This window comes from Aquarana catesbeiana, linkage group LG01, assembly GCF_042186555.1.
Source record: "Aquarana catesbeiana isolate 2022-GZ linkage group LG01, ASM4218655v1, whole genome shotgun sequence".
In the NCBI taxonomy this organism is placed as follows: domain Eukaryota; kingdom Metazoa; phylum Chordata; class Amphibia; order Anura; family Ranidae; genus Aquarana; species Aquarana catesbeiana.
Window position 1 is genome coordinate 477,681,747 of NC_133324.1, and position 16,434 is coordinate 477,698,180.

The 16,434-nt window shown below is 39.9% G+C and overlaps 1 protein-coding gene across 1 annotated transcript in view; it reads left to right on the forward strand.

The window, feature by feature from the left end:
- Nucleotides 1-16,434, forward strand: part of SHOC1 (shortage in chiasmata 1) — a 447,382-nt gene that overhangs the window by 1,603 nt on the left and 429,345 nt on the right. The gene's annotated exons all lie outside the window — the stretch shown is intronic.

Below are 16,434 nucleotides of genomic sequence, written 5' to 3' on the forward strand. Positions count from 1 at the left end.
TTAACACTATTGTGACCATTGTTTCTTATACCTTTTTGATAAGACCATTTTCCACATCCTTGCTTAAATCTTGATCTTTTTAAGAAATTACACCCACTAAGTGAGTTTTAAAATGCTTCTGTAACTATTTGTATATAGTTTATGCAGCCTTAAAGTAAACCTGTGGTATTGTATATTATTAAAGAGACCCTGTCACCAACTCAAAAAAAAGTTGCAGGTAAAAGCACAATCAAATGCTTACTTGCAGCATTTTCCCTTCCGTAAATTATTTTTTATTGACTTGCACTGTGCTTCTGACCTTACTACTTCAGGAGTCCTTTCCCCGCTTGCAAATCATAGTGCTCTCCTCTTCTGGGAGTGTCTGATTTCTCCTTGTGCTAACCCAGCATCTCAACTTCTGTAACTATTTGTATATTGTTTATGCAGCCTTAAAGTGAACCTGTTGTATTATATACTAATAAAGAAACCCTGTCATTAACTTAAAAAATTACAGAAAAGAGCACTATAAAATTATTACTTGCAGCATTTTCCTTCTTCGTAAATTATTTTTTATTGACTTGCAATGTGCCTCTGACCTTGCTACTTCTGGAGTCCATTCCCTTCTTGCTCATCATAGCACTCTCCTCTTCTGAGAGTGCCTAATTAGTCTCTGTGCTAACTCAGCATCTCTGTCCCTTCCCTCACCTCCCCATATAACCTTTTATGTAGCTGCGGGGGGAGGAGTAAAGGGGTATACTATACTTTTTTTTTTTTTTTAAAGATATGTTTTATTGATTTTCATATAAAGATGTACATGGAAAAACCTATACACAGAAAGGAAGGAAAATAAAAACAAACACGTGATGTCTCATGTCTCAAGAACTTACAGCAGCCACAAAGAAATTACAAATGCAATGGGTATCACAATGCGAGGATAGAAACAAGTCCACAGTGTGGATCATAATAGAAAGATTCTAATATCCTGGATCTATAGAGGTTAGCGTAAGCGGGCTGGAAATCCATTTACCCCATAGTTTATCGAATAGGTAAATTTTTTCTGAGGTTAAAGGTAAGCTTATATAGGGTAAGGCTAGCATTAATCAGTTTGAGCTAGGTGTTTAGCATTGGGGAAGTTGTCCTTTTCCAGGATAGTTGAATGTTGTTGTTTTTATTTAGCAAAGAAGTACAAGATAAAATATTCATAGAATAATATTCAGTTTCAGGCTTTTGTAGTAGTTTTTCAAGGAGGGTAATTAAAAGCAGGTCAGTTAACCACCCGCATTGCTCCTGGATGGCATGACAGAGTTGATATTCGTAAAATAGAAAGGTGTGGGGGAATTCCTCTGTTAATTATGTAAAGGATTTAAAACTTTGTGCATTGTATAGTTGGCATAGGCATTTGATTCCCCGAGATAACCAACTCTGTGGGTCTGGAATGTCAAGTAATTTTTGTATGGATAAGTTGGACCACAAGGAGTTGTTAGATGATATAGACCAGGAGGCCATGGAGATGCATGCCAGTATCAGCATAGTTTTCAGCATAGTAGTGTAGTGTGTTTTGCATGTGTGTGTGTGTGTGTGTGTGTGTGTGTGTGTGTGTGTGTGTATATATATATATATATATATATATATATATATGTGGCCACATTGGTATCTGTTAATCTAATTACACATATCATAGGGGACTTGTTGCTCATAGGGGAAGTGGCCAAACAAGGTTTACTCCACATATCAAAGTGGACAGATAGTGACTCTGGGCTATGTTAATGTTAATATGCAAGAATGCAAATTAGGGCAGTTAATGACTGCAGCTGAATATAACCTTGCATTCAGTCAGTCTTATGCCGCTTACACACGAGCGGACTTTTCGACGGACTAGGTCCGACGGTCTTTCCGACTGACTTTTAGAGTAGGTGCGCCGGACTTACAAACGGACGGACTTGGACACACACGACCACTCCAAAAGTCCGATGGTTTTGAACGAGGGGACGTACAGCACGTACGACAGGACTAGAAAAAGGAAGTTCAAGCACCATTACATCACCCTTTGGGCTCCTTCTGCTAATCTCGTGTTTACCGCGTGTTAGTAGAAGTTTGGTTAGAGACGATTCTCGCTTTTCAGACTTCAGCTTATTTCGATCGTTTTCTGCGGTTCAGTTTGTGCTTGTGAGGTTTGTATCTGGTTTTCAGTGCATGTTGGTCAGTTTGTAACCTCTATAGCAGGCGGTTCTGGTCTGCTCGTTCCTGATCTTCAGGTCGCTCTCCTTAGGCCTTGCTGTTCTTCAGTGCGTTTGTTTAAGGTTGTTCGTTTGACCAGGCAACCGTTTTGAAGCCATGGTGTGTGGACGTACTTGTTCTCGAGTTCGTGCTGCGTGGGGGCTTGGTGTTGGGGTTCATACTTTGACCCGAGCCCAGTCCATGAACAGGGCGAGGAAGAATTCATGGACGAAGAATTGGCTGCGTCAGCGTGACCAATTCTCGCACATGCCTTTGCTCCATGAGATCCGTGAGAATAATCCTGAGGATTTCAGGAATTATCTCAGGATGACGGACCCCGTTTTTCAACGTCTGCTGGCTATGCTGACCCCTTATATCAGCAGGCAGGATACCTGCATGAGGCAAGCCATCACTGCGGAGCAGAGGCTAGTTGCCACGTTACGTTACTTGGTGACTGGGAGAAGCCTTCAGGACCTTAAGTTCTCGACAGGCATCTCCCCCCAGGCTCTGGGGATCATTATCCCAGAGACCTGTTCTGCCATAATTCAGGTCCTGTAGAAGGACTATATGAAGGTAAGTTTTTTATCCTTTAACCACTTGCCGACCGCCTCACGCATATATACGTGAGCAGAGCGGCACGGGCAGGCAAAATCACGTACCTGGTACGTGATTGCCTTCCCGCGGGCGGGGGGTCCGATCGGACCCCCCCCCGGTGCCATCGGCGGTCGGCGTTTGGCTGGGAGAGTTGAGAGACGAGGGGGAGACCATCCGATCGTGGCCCCCCCCTCGCGATCGCTCCCAGCCAATGAGAAACATCCCCTGCCTCTGTATAGTACACAGAGGCAGAGGATGTGATGTCATCTCTCCTCGGCTGGCCAGTTTCCGTTCCAGCACCGAGGAGAGAAGACATGTAAGTGCACCAACACACACACAACACAGTAGAACATGCCAGGCACACTAAACACCCCCGATCCCCCCCCGATCGCCCCCCGATCCCCCCCCAATCACCCCCCCCCCCCTGTCACAAACTGACAGCAAGCAGGTTTTTTTGTTTTGTTTTGTTTTTTTCCTGATTACTGCATGGTGTCAGTTTGTGACAGTTAGCAGTGGTAGGACAGTTAGTATTAGCCCCCTGTAGGTCTAGGGTACCCCCCTAACCCCCCCTAATAAAGTTTTAACCCCTTGATCACCCCCTGTCACCAGTGTCGCTAAGCGATCATTTTTCTGATCGCTGTATTAGTGTCGCTGGTGACGCTAGTTAGGAACGTAAATATTTAGGTTCGCTGTCAGCGTTTTATAGCGACAGGGACCCCCATATACTACCTAATAAATGTTTTAACCCCTTGATTGCCCCCTAGTTAACCCTTTCACCACTGATCACCGTATAACTGTTACGGGTGACGCTGGTTAGTTCGTTTATTTTTTTTAGTGTCAGGGCACCCGCCGTTTATTACCGAATAAAGGTTTAGCCCCCTGATCGCCCGGCGGTGATATGCGTCGCCCCAGGCAGCGTCAGATTAGCGCCAGTACCGCGAACACCTACGCACGCACCGTACACGCACCGTACACCTCCCTTAGTGGTATAGTATCTGAACACATCAATATCTGATCCGATCAGATCTATACTAGCGTTCCCAGCAGTTTAGGGTTCCCAAAAACGCAGTGTTAGCGGGATCAGCCCAGATACCTGCTAGCACCTGCGTTTTGCCCCTCCGCCCAGCCCACCCAAGTGCAGTATCGATCGATCACTGTCACTTACAAAACACTAAACGCATAACTGCAGCGTTCGCAGAGTCAGGCCTGATCCCTGCGATCGCTAACAGTTTTTTTGGTAGCATTTTGGTGAACTGGCATGCACCAGCCCCAAGCAGCGTCAGATTAGCGCCAGTACCACTAACACCCACGCACGCACCGTACACCTCCCTTAGTGGTATAGTATCTGATCGGATCAATATCTGATCCGATCAGATCTATACTAGTGTCCCCAGCAGTTTAGGGTTCCCAAAAACGCAGTGTTAGTGGGATCAGCCCAGATACCTGCTAGCACCTGCGTTTTGCCCCTCCGCCCGGCCCAGCCCACCCAAGTGCAGTATCGATCGATCACTGTCACTTTTTTTTGTAGCGTTTTGGTGAACTGGCAAGCGCCAGCGGCCTAGTACACCCCAGTCGTAGTCATACCAGCACTGCAGTAACACTTGGTGACGTGGCGAGTCCCATAAGTGCAGTTCAAGCTGGTGAGGTGGCAAGCACAAGTAGTGTCCCGCTGCCACCAAAAAGACAAACACAGGCCCGTCGTGCCCATAGTGCCCTTCCTGCTGCATTCGCCAATCCTAATTGGGAACCCACCACTTCTGCAGCGCCCGTATTTCCCCCATTCACATCCCCAACCAAATGCAGTCGGCTGCATGAGAGGCATTTATATGTCCTCCCGAGTACCCCTACCCAACGAACCCCCCCAAAAAAGATGTGTCTGCAGCAAGCGCGGATATAGGCATGACACCCGCTATTATTGTCCCTCCTGTCCTGACAATCCTGGTCTTTGCATTGGTGAATGTTTTGAACGCTACCATTCACTAGTTGAGTATTAGCGTAGGGTACAGCATTGCACAGACTAGGCACACTTTCACAGGGTCTCCCAAGATGCCATCGCATTTTGAGAGACCCGAACCTGGAACCGGTTACAGTTATAAAAGTTACAGTTACAAAAAAAAAGTGTAAAAAAAAAAAAAAAACACAAACAAAAATAAAAAAAAATAGTTGTCGTTTTATTGTTCTCTCTCTCTCTATTCTCTCTCTGGTGTTCTGCTCTTTTTTACTGTATTCTATTCTGCAATGTTTTATTGTTATTATGTTTTATCATGTTTGCTTTTCAGGTATGCAATTTTTTATACTTTACCGTTTACTGTGCTTTATTGTTAACCATTTTTTTGTCTTCAGGTACGCCATTCACGACTTTGAGTGGTTATACCAGAATGATGCCTGCAGGTTTAGGTATCATCTTGGTATCATTCTTTTCAGCCAGCGGTCGGCTTTCATGTAAAAGCAATCCTAGTGGCTAATTAGCCTCTAGACTGCTTTTACAAGCAGTGGGAGGGAATGCCCCCCCCCCCCCCCACCGTCTTCCGTGTTTTTCTCTGGCTCTCCTGTCTCAACAGGGAACCTGAGAATGCAGCCGGTGATTCAGCCAGCTGACCATAGAGCTGATCAGAGACCAGAGTGGCTCCAAACATCTCTATGGCCTAAGAAACCGGAAGCTACGAGCATTTTAGGACTTAGATTTCGCCGGATGTAAACAGCGCCATTGGGAAATTGGGAAAGCATTTTATCACACCGATCTTGGTGTGGTCAGATGCTTTGAGGGCAGAGGAGAAATCTAGGGTCTAATAGACCCCAATTTTTTCAAAAAAGAGTACCTGTCACTACCTATTGCTATCATAGGGGATATTTACATTCCCTGAGATAACAATAAAAATGATTTAAAAAAAAATATGAAAGGAACAGTTTAAAAATAAGATAAAAAAGCAAAAAAATAATAAAGAAAAAAAAAAAAAAAAAAAAAAAAAGCACCCCTGTCCCCCCTGCTCTCGCGCTAAGGCGAACGCAAGCGTCGGTCTGGCGTCAAATGTAAACAGCAATTGCACCATGCATGTGAGGTATCACCGCGAAGGTCAGATCGAGGGCAGTAATTTTAGCAGTAGACCTCCTCTGTAAATCTAAAGTGGTAACCTGTAAAGGCTTTTAAAGGCTTTTAAAAATGTATTAATTTTGTTGCCACTGCACGTTTGTGCGCAATTGTAAAGCATGTCATGTTTGGTATCCATGTACTCGGCCTAAGATCATCTTTTTTATTTCATCAAACATTTGGGCAATATAGTGTGTTTTAGTGCATTAAAATTTAAAAAAGTGTGTTTTTTCCACAAAAAATGCGTTTGAAAAATCGCTGCGCAATTACTGTGTGAAAAAAAAAAATGAAACACCCACCATTTTAATCTGTAGGGCATTTGCTTTAAAATAATATATAATGTTTGGGGGTTCAAAGTAATTTTCTTGCAAAAAAAAATAATTTTTTCATGTAATCAAAAAGTGTCAGAAAGGGCTTTGTCTTCAAGTGGTTAGAAGAGTGGGTGATGTGTGACGTAAGCTTCTAAATGTTGTGCATAAAATGCCAGGACAGTTCAAAACCCCCCCAAATGACCCCATTTTGGAAAGTAGACACCCCAAGCTATTTGCTGAGAGGCATGTCGAGTCCATGGAATATTTTATATTGTGACACAAGTTGCGGGAAAGAGACAAATTTTTTTTTTTTTTTTTTTTTTTTGCACAAAGTTGTCACTAAATGTTATATTGCTCAAACACGCCATGGGGATTTGTGAAATTACACCCCAAAATAAATTCTGTTGCTTCTCCTGAGTACGGGGATACCACATGTGTGGGACTTTTTGGGAGCCTAGCCGCGTACGGGACCCCGAAAACCAAGAACCGCCTTCAGGCTTTCTAAGGCCGTAAATTTTTGATTTCACTCTTCACTGCCTATCACAGTTTCAGAGGCCATGGAAAGCCCAGGTGGCACAAAACCCCCCCAAATGACCCCATTTTGGAAAGTAGACACCCCAAGCTATTTGCTGAGAGGTATAGTGAGTATTTTGCAGACCTCACTTTTTGTCACAAGGTTTTGAAAATTGAAAAAAGAAAAAAAAAAAATTTTTTTTCTGGTCTTTCTTCATTTTCAAAAACAAATGAGAGCTGCAAAATACTCACCATGCCTCTCAGCAAATAGCTTGGGGTGTCTACTTTCCAAAATGGGGTCATTTGGGGGGGGGTTGTGCCATCTTGGCATTTTATGGCCTTCAAAACTGTGATAGGTAGTGAGGAGTGAAATCAAAAATGTATGCCCTGAAATGTATGCCCTGAAGGTGGTGCTGGGTTTTCGGGGCCCCGTACGCGGCTAGGCTCCCAAAAAGTGCCACACATGTGGTATCCCCGTACTCAGGAGAAGCAGCTGAATGTATTTTGGGGTGCAATTCCACATATGCCCATGGCCTGTGTGAGCAATATATCATTTAGTGACAACTTTTTGTAAATTTTTTTTTTTTTTTTTTTTTTTGTCATTATTCAATCACTTGGGACAAAAAAAATAAATATTCAATGGGTTCAACATGCCTCTCAGCAATTTCCTTGGGGTGTCTACTTTCCAAAATGGGGTCATTTGGGGGGGGTTTGTACTGCCCTGCCATTTTAGCACCTCAAGAAATGACATAGGCAGTCATAAACTAAAAGCTGTGTAAATTCCAGAAAATGTACCCTAGTTTGTAGACGCTATAACTTTTGCGCAAACCAATAAATATACGCTTATTGACATTTTTTTTACCAAAGACATGTGGCCGAATACATTTTGGCCTAAATGTATGACTAAAATTTAGTTTATTGGATTTTTTTTATAACAAAAAGTAGAAAATATCATTTTTTTTCAAAATTTTCAGTCTTTTTCCGTTTATAGCGCAAAAAATAAAAACGGCAGAGGTGATCAAATACCATCAAAAGAAAGCTCTATTTGTGGGAAGAAAAGGACGCAAATTTCGTTTGGGTAGAGCATTGCATGACCGCGCAATTAGCAGTTAAAGCGACGCAGTGCCGAATTGTAAAAAGTGCTCTGGTCAGGAAGGGGGTAAATCCTTCCGGGGCTGAAGTGGTTAACATTACGTGATAGGTCTTTAATGTTTGCTAATGTATTGTATTAATTTCATCATTACCTAATTACCATGCTTGGAATATGCTGTGAATGTCCCCTTTATCTTCATGCATGCATGTATTTTTTTGGTAAATCATTTTTTGCCCTACATGCATATTTGCCTTCACTAACCTCCCCACCATGCAATCCTGGGCCCATATACACCTATAGCCTAGTCCCTTTAACAATGTATATTGTCAGCTCCATTGTACTGCTTTACCCTCCCCCACCCCATCAGATGTCTCCAAATGTGATGTGTGGTCTTCTACTAAATTAGAACCCCCCCACCCCCTCAAATGTCTCCAAATGTAATGTTTGGTCTTCTACTAAATTAAAACCGCCCCACCCCCTCAAATGTCTCCAAATGTCATGTGTGGTCTTCTACTAAATTAGAACCCCCCCCACATACAAATTGATCAATGGGCAATCAGAGGGGGTGAGTCATCTTATAAGTGGGCCTTATTTTTTAGATTTTTAGAAATAATACTTAGACTGCTGTTGTGCAAGAATGTTTTTGTGTAATCTGCTAGCAAAGTTATGTTTAAAAGTACTTATATATTTTTTTTCTTATTTGACTCCACAGTTTCCTTCCACGCCACAGGAATGGCAGACTGTGGCCTCCCAGTTTGCTGACCATTGGGACTTTCCCAACTGTGTAGGGGCCATCGATGGGAAGCATGTTCGCATTGTGCCACCACACCAATCAGGGTCTTACTACTTTAATTATAAGTGGTTTAATAGTGTAGTATTGATGGCGGTTGTGTTGGCACAATTGGATTTTATGTTCATGGACGTAGGGAAGAACGGCCGGATGTCGGATGGAGGAGTCTTCGCACAGACCGAGTTGTGCCAGCGTCTCCAGACTGGTGGCCTGGGATTGCCACCTGATGCCAAGAACGTTGAGGGACTCCCCTCTGTATTCATCGGAGATGAAGCCTTCGCTCTTGGCGAACACCTGATGAGGCTGTTCCCCCAAAGGTCCCTCACCCCGGAGAGGAAGGTATTTAACTACCGGTTGGCCAGAGCTAGGAGAGTTGTGGAGAATGCCTTCGGGATTATGGCCAGCCGGTTCCGGTTGTTCCTCTCGGCCATCAATATGGCAGACTATAAAATCAATTATCTCATCATGTCTTGTTGCATTCTACATAATTTTTTAAGAAGACATTCTACAACATATCTCACTGTTGGGTCTGAGGCGGGACTTAGTGCCGAATCTGCACTCGCAGGCCTGGATACTGGCCGTACTGGCTTGGCCCCCCAAACCACCCGTCAAGTGCGGGACAGATATGTCAATTATTTTAATGATAGGGGGGCCATTGCAATGCCAGAACATCTTTAAAATTTAAACTAATAAAAAAAATATTTTGGATCAAATCTCTTGTTTTTATTCTTGTTTGCTTTATTTTTTTTTTTTTTTTCAAATAACATTTTATTAAATGTATTGGTAATACAAAATAAAGGAACACGGAAAATCACATATAGTATCCAGTATATCCACTTATGGTGTTAAACTTATATTCAATATGGTTTAGTTGTTAATAGTTCCTTTGGTAAACAGAGAAGAAAATAGAAACTTATTTCAGTTACTGAAATGTAGCACATTCTCTCATAATAAAAGAGAAAAAAAAAACAAAGGAAAAAAGTCATAAGAACCAGTAGTATTATAGGTTTGGGGGGATAGGAGGAGAGAAAAGAGAGGGAAGAAGAAAGGAAGTGAGCCATCTAATTAGGTTTATTACCTGGTCATGGTGGGTCCTCCCAGAGTTGCCACAGCTCCCAGACTCTGTTGTGAGCCTCCAGCCTGTCCTGTATTCTAGCTGTCATTTTCTCCATCAGTTCAACATCTTTGATTCTAGAGTAAAGATCTTCAGCAGAGGGCGGGGTACGACGTTAACAATTTAGGGCTACTAAGCAGCGTGCTGCAGTGAGTATATGTCTCACTAATTTCTTGTAGGGTTTGCAAAGTTTTAGTGGTGATAAGCCCAATAGGAAAAATTTTGGGGACTTTTGAACCTCAACTTCCAAAATACGAGAAAGGAGGTCCCGAACTATTTCCCAGTACGGGGTAATTATTGGGCAAGTCTAATATATGTGTATAAAAGTGCCTTTTGCTTCCTGGCAGCGCCAGCATTTATCTGAGCTAGTAGGAAAGATTGGGGTCAGGTACCAAAAGCAAAGAATTTTATATGGATTTTCCTTATAAAGTGTACATACTGAACTCTTTGCCGTCTGGTTCCATATTGCCTGCCACTGCGCCAATGGAAGTTCTTCATTAAGGATCTTCTCCCATTTAAGCATGTAGTGATGTTTGCCTTGCTCCTCTAGGGGGAAGGCATTCAGAATCTTATAGATTCCTGATATGAGTCCCTTCTGTGTGTTACCTGCTAAGATTATAGTTTCAAACGGGGATGGAGGTGAAAATTGCAAGTTCAGGGCTATGGTTAATGCATAATGTCGTATTTGTAGGTACCCATAAAATGCTTGTCTCGGTAAGTCGTGTTTGGTCTGTAAGTCTGAGAAAGACAGTAATCTACGGATTCTGGGATCTACTATACTCCCGAAGTGAAATAGATTCTTAGAAGACCAAGGGTGTGACATCTGGTATGTGAGACTATCTGGCACTCTAGGGTTACAGACAAAGGAGGTTAAGGTCGATCTTTCCGAGATCAGTTTATTGGATTGGGCCAGCTTACGCCACGTCCGCCGTAGCAGGGACATAGGACCCAGCAGACGGTCGGGAGCCACATCCGCATTCACATTCCATAATAAACTAGAAAAGGTACAATTTCTGGGGAAATTGTGAAAGTGTTCTTGCCTCTACAACTGGAGTGGGCGGAGTAACTGGATGGAGTGGCTTGAAAAGTGTTAAAAAGCTTAATATTTTAAAAAGTATAAATAGTAGTAAAAAAGTTCCATCATTAGCTGAAAGAGCTGAACATTTTTTTCAAAAGTTTTTTTTTTTTTTTTCAAAAATGAATTATTTTTTTTCAAAAATGAATTTTTTTTTTCAAAAATGATTTTTTTTCAAAAATATTTTTTTTTCAAAAATGATTTTTTTTTTCAAAAATGAATTATTTTTTTCAAAAATGAATTTTTTTTTTTTTTTTTTAAACGAGATTTTTTTTTTCAAAAATATTTTTTTTTTTCAAAAACTGCCATCAAAACTGCCCCATCAGAATTGTCCCATCAAAACTGCCCCATCATATTGCCACCATCAAAACTGCCCCATCAGAATTGCCCCATCAAAACTGCCCCATCAGAATTGCCCTATCAAAACTGCCCCATCATATTGCCACCATCAAAACTGCCCCATCATAATTGCCCCACCAAAACTGCCCCATCATATTGTCACCATCAAAACTGCCCCATCATAATTGCCCCATTAAAACTGCCCCATCAGAATTGCCCTATCAAAACTGCCCCATCATATTCCTCTATTATAAATCAGTACATGGTGTGTCTGTCCCCTCCCCCGGGCTCTGTAATCAGAGCTGAGATGCTCCAGCCACCTCCCCCCTGTGTATAGCAGAAGCTTTGGTAACCATGGCAACAAAACAAACACAGTACACTCTGAATAATGGCTAAAATTTCCTGAAATGACCTCTAAACAAAAAGCTTTTTCCCAAAAACTATAAATCCTACAGCGAAGATCTTTATATTGTGAGAATCACAAGACCCAGACCTAAATTTTGATGTATAGTATGTCTCTGAAATATTAAAAATAGAGGCACGGTCGCAGTTTAGAAATTGCCCTTCAAATTTGAAGGGGCTAGAGTGTAGTTTCAATGAATGTCAATGGACGGTGTGAGTTGCAAACAAATGGTCATATTGTGAAAACTATCAGGACTATGGCTTAGCCGTGGACATGTTTAGTGGCAGCAGGGATAGCTGAACGTTTTGATATAAGATTTGTGTAGGTGGGCTTGAAAATGAGGGAGTGGCGGCAGTTTAGAAATCATGTTCTGATTTTTCACCTTTTGTCACCTCCCACTCTAGTTTCCCCATTCATTCCTATGGGACCAATTTCGCTGCAAAAACTACGATATTTCGTGAACCATTCGGCGAAACGTTCCACAAAATAATAGCACACCATTCGGGAACAATCCGCACGTTTTGGTATATTACTTGTCTATGTAGTGTAAAAATTGTGGGAGGAGTTAGGGTGGTAAATTTGGCTATAATAATAAGAATAACTAGAAAAGCTACAATTTCTGGGGAAATTGTGAAAGTGTTCTTGCCTCTACAACTGGAGTGGGCGGAGTAACTGGGTGGAGTGGCTTGAGTAACTGTTGTGTGGTTGGAGTGGCTGGAGTAACTGTGAAAAGTGTTAAAAAGCTTAATATTTTAAAAAGTATAAATAGTAGTAAAACAGTTGAAGTCCCATCATTAGCTGAAAGAGCTGAACATTTTTTTCAAAAATTATTTTTTTTTTCAAAAATGATTTTTTTTTTTAAATGATTTTTTTTTTTAAATGATTTTTTTTTCAAAAATATTTTTTTTTTTCAAAAATAAATTTTTTCTCAATTTTTTTTTTTCAAAAATAATTTTTTTTCAAAAACATATTTTTTTTTCCAAAAATAATTTTTTTTCAAAAATCTTTTTTGTTCAAAATATTTTTTTTTTTCAAAAATTATGAATTTTTTTTTAAATTTTTTTCATAAATGATTTTTTTTTTCAAAAATGATTTTTTTGATTTTTTCAAAAAAATATATTTTTTTTTCAAAAAATATTTTTTTTATTGTTTCAAAAATATTTTTTTTTTTTCAAAAATAATTTTTTTTTTTTTCAAAAATAATTTTTTTTTTTCATGGGGCGGTCATAATGTTTTGGCAGATCATGGGGTTGTCAGCTTTTGTCACCTCCCACTCTAGTTTTGAACATTTCGCCATTCATTCCTATGGGACCAATTTCACCGCAAAAACAACGATATTTCGTGAACCATTCGGCGAAACGTTCCACAAAGTAATATCACACCAATTAAATGACATTGAGGCCGGATTCACACTGGTATTTTTCAGCTTTTCACAAAGTTCCACAAGGTAATAGGACACCAATTAAATGACATTGAACATTTCACCATTCATTCCTATGGGACCAATATTGCCGCAAAAACGACGATATTTCGTGAACCACAAAGTAATAACACACCAATCGGGAACAATCCGCTCGTTTCGGTATATTACTTGTCTCTGTAGTGTAAAAACTGTGGGAGGAGTCTACAAGCATTATCAAGTCTAGCAGATGAAGTCACATGCATTTGGGGTGTCTCAGCATCTTGTGTTTACAACCACTGTTTCCTAGCAACGCTCATGCCCTGTTTATGCTTCCCAAATACTACTTCATCAAAACTGCCCCTTCAGAATTACCCCATCAAAACTGCCCCATCCTATTCCTCTATTATAAATCAGTACATGGTGTGTCTGTCCCCTCCCCCTGGGCTCTGTAATCAGAGCTGAGATGCTCCAGCCACCTCCCCCTGTGTATAACAGAAGCTTTGGTAACCATGGCAACAAAACAAACACAGTACACGCTGATTAATGGCTAAAATTTCCTGAAATGACCTCTAAACAAATGGCTGTATTTTAAAAACTATACATCCTACAGCAAAGATCTTTATATTGTGAGAATCACAAGACCCAGACCTAGATTTTGATACATAGTATGTCTCTGAAATATTAAAAATGAAGGCACGGTCGCAGTTTAGAAATTGCCCTTCAAATTTGAAGGGGCTAGAGTGTAGTTTCAATGAATGTCAATGGACGGTGTGAGTTGCAAACAAATGGTCATATTGTGAAAACTATCAGGACTATGGCTTAGCCGTGGACATGTTTAGTGGCAGCAGGGATAGCTGAACGTTTTGATATAAGATTTGTGTAGGTGGGCTTGAAAATGAGGGAGTGGCGGCAGTTTAGAAATCATGTTCTGATTTTCCAGCTTTTGCCATCTCCCACTCTAGTTTCCCCATTCATTCCTATGGGACCAATTTCGCCGCAAAAACTACGATATTTCGTGAACCATTCGGCGAAACGTTCCACAAAGTAATAGCACACCATTCTGGAACAATCCGCACGTTTCGGTATATTACTTGTCTATGTAGTGTAAAAACTGTGGGAGGAGTTAGGGTGGTAAATTTGGCTATAATAATAAGAATAATATATATGTGAGATAACAATAAGTGGTCTTGCTATGCAAGAACACTTAACTAGAAAAGCTACAATTTCTGGGGAAATTGTGAAAGTGTTCTTGCCTCTACAACTGGAGTGGGCGGAGTAACTGGGTGGAGTGGCTTGAGTAACTGTTGTGTGGTTGGAGTGGCTGGAGTAACTGTGAAAAGTGTTAAAAAGCTTAATATTTTAAAAAGTATAAATAGTAGTAAAACAGTTGAAGTCCCATCATTAGCTGAAAGAGCTGAACATTTTTTTCAAAAATTATTTTTTTTTTCAAAAATGATTTTTTTTTTTAAATGATTTTTTTTTAAATGTTTTTTTTTTTTTTTTTCAAAAATGATTTTTTTTATTTTTTCAAAAATATTTTTTTTTCCAAAAATAATTTTTTTTTCAAAAATCTTTTTTGTTCAAAATATTTTTTTTTTCAAAATAATTTTTTTTTTTCAAAAATTTTTTTTTTTTTCAAAAATGATTTTTTTTTTTTTTTTTATTTTTTTTTCATAAATGATTTTTTTGATTTTTTCAAAAAAATATATATTTTTTTTCAAAAAATATTTTTTTTATTGTTTCAAAAATATTTTTTTTTAAATGATTTTTTTTTTCAAAAAATATTTTTTTTATTGTTTCAAAAATATTTTTTTTTTTCAAAAATGAATTTTTTTTTTTTCAAAAATTATTTTTTTTTTTTTTTCAAAAATAATTTTTTTTTTTCATGGGGCGGTCATAATGTTTTGGCAGATCATGGGGTTGTCAGCTTTTGTCACCTCCCACTCTAGTTTTGAACATTTCGCCATTCATTCCTATGGGACCAATTTCACCACAAAAACAACGATATTTCGTGAACCATTCGGCGAAACGTTCCACAAAGTAATAGCACACCAATTAAATGACATTGAGGCCGGATTCACACTGGTATTTTTCAGCTTTTCACAAAGTTCCACAAGGTAATAGGACACCAATTAAATGACATTGAACATTTCACCATTCATTCCTATGGGACCAATATTGCCGCAAAAACGACGATATTTCGTGAACCACAAAGTAATAACACACCAATCGGGAACAATCCGCTCGTTTCGGTATATTACTTGTCTCTGTAGTGTAAAAACTGTGGGAGGAGTCTACAAGCATTATCAAGTCTAGCAGATGAAGTCACATGCATTTGGGGTGTCTCAGCATCTTGTGTTTACAACCACTGTTTCCTAGCAACGCTCATGCCCTGTTTATGCTTCCCAAATACTACTTCATCAAAACTGCCCCATCAGAATTACCCCATCAAAACTGCCCCATCATATTCCTCTATTATAAATCAGTACATGGTGTGTCTGTCCCCTCCCCCGGGCTCTGTAATCAGAGCTGAGATGCTCCAGCCACCTCCCCCCTGTGTATAACAGAAGCTTTGGTAACCATGGCAACAAAACAAACACAGTACATGCTGATTAATGGCTAAAATTTCCTGAAATGACCTCTAAACAAATGGCTGTATTTTAAAAACTATACATCCTACAGCAAAGATCTTTATATTGTGAGAATCACAAGACCCAGACCTAGATTTTGATACATAGTATGTCTCTGAAATATTAAAATTGAAGGCACGGTCGCAGTTTAGAAATTGCCCTTCAAATTTGAAGGGGCTAGAGTGTAGTTTCAATGAATGTCAATGGACGGCGTGAGTTGCAAACAAATGGTCATATTGTGAAAACTATCAGGACTATGGCTTAGCCGTGGACATGTTTAGTGGCAGCAGGGATAGCTGAACGTTTTGATATAAGATTTGTGTAGGTGGGCTTGAAAATGAGGGAGTGGCGGCAGTTTAGAAATCATGTTCTGATTTTCCAGCTTTTGTCATCTCCCACTCTAGTTTCCCCATTCATTCCTATGGGACCAATTTCGCCGCAAAAATGACGATATTTCGTGAACCATTCGGCGAAACGTTCCACAAAGTAATAGCACACCATTTGGGAACAATCCGCACGTTTCGGTATATTACTTGTCTATGTAGTGTAAAAACTGTGGGAGGAGTTAGGGTGGTAAATTTGGCTATAATAATAAGAATAATATATATGTGAGATAACAGTAAGTGGTCTTGCTATGCAAGAACACTTAACTAGAAAAGCTACAATTTCTGGGGAAATTGTGAAAGTGTTCTTGCCTCTACAACTGGAGTGGGCGGAGTAACTGGGTGGGGTGGAGTGGCTTGAGTAACTGTGAAAAGTGTTAAAAAGCTTAATATTTTAAAAAGTATAAATAGTAGTAAAAAAGTTCCATCATTAGCTGAAAGAGCTGAACATTTTTTTCAAAAGTAATTTTTTTTTTTCAAAAATGAATTTTTTTTTTTCAAAA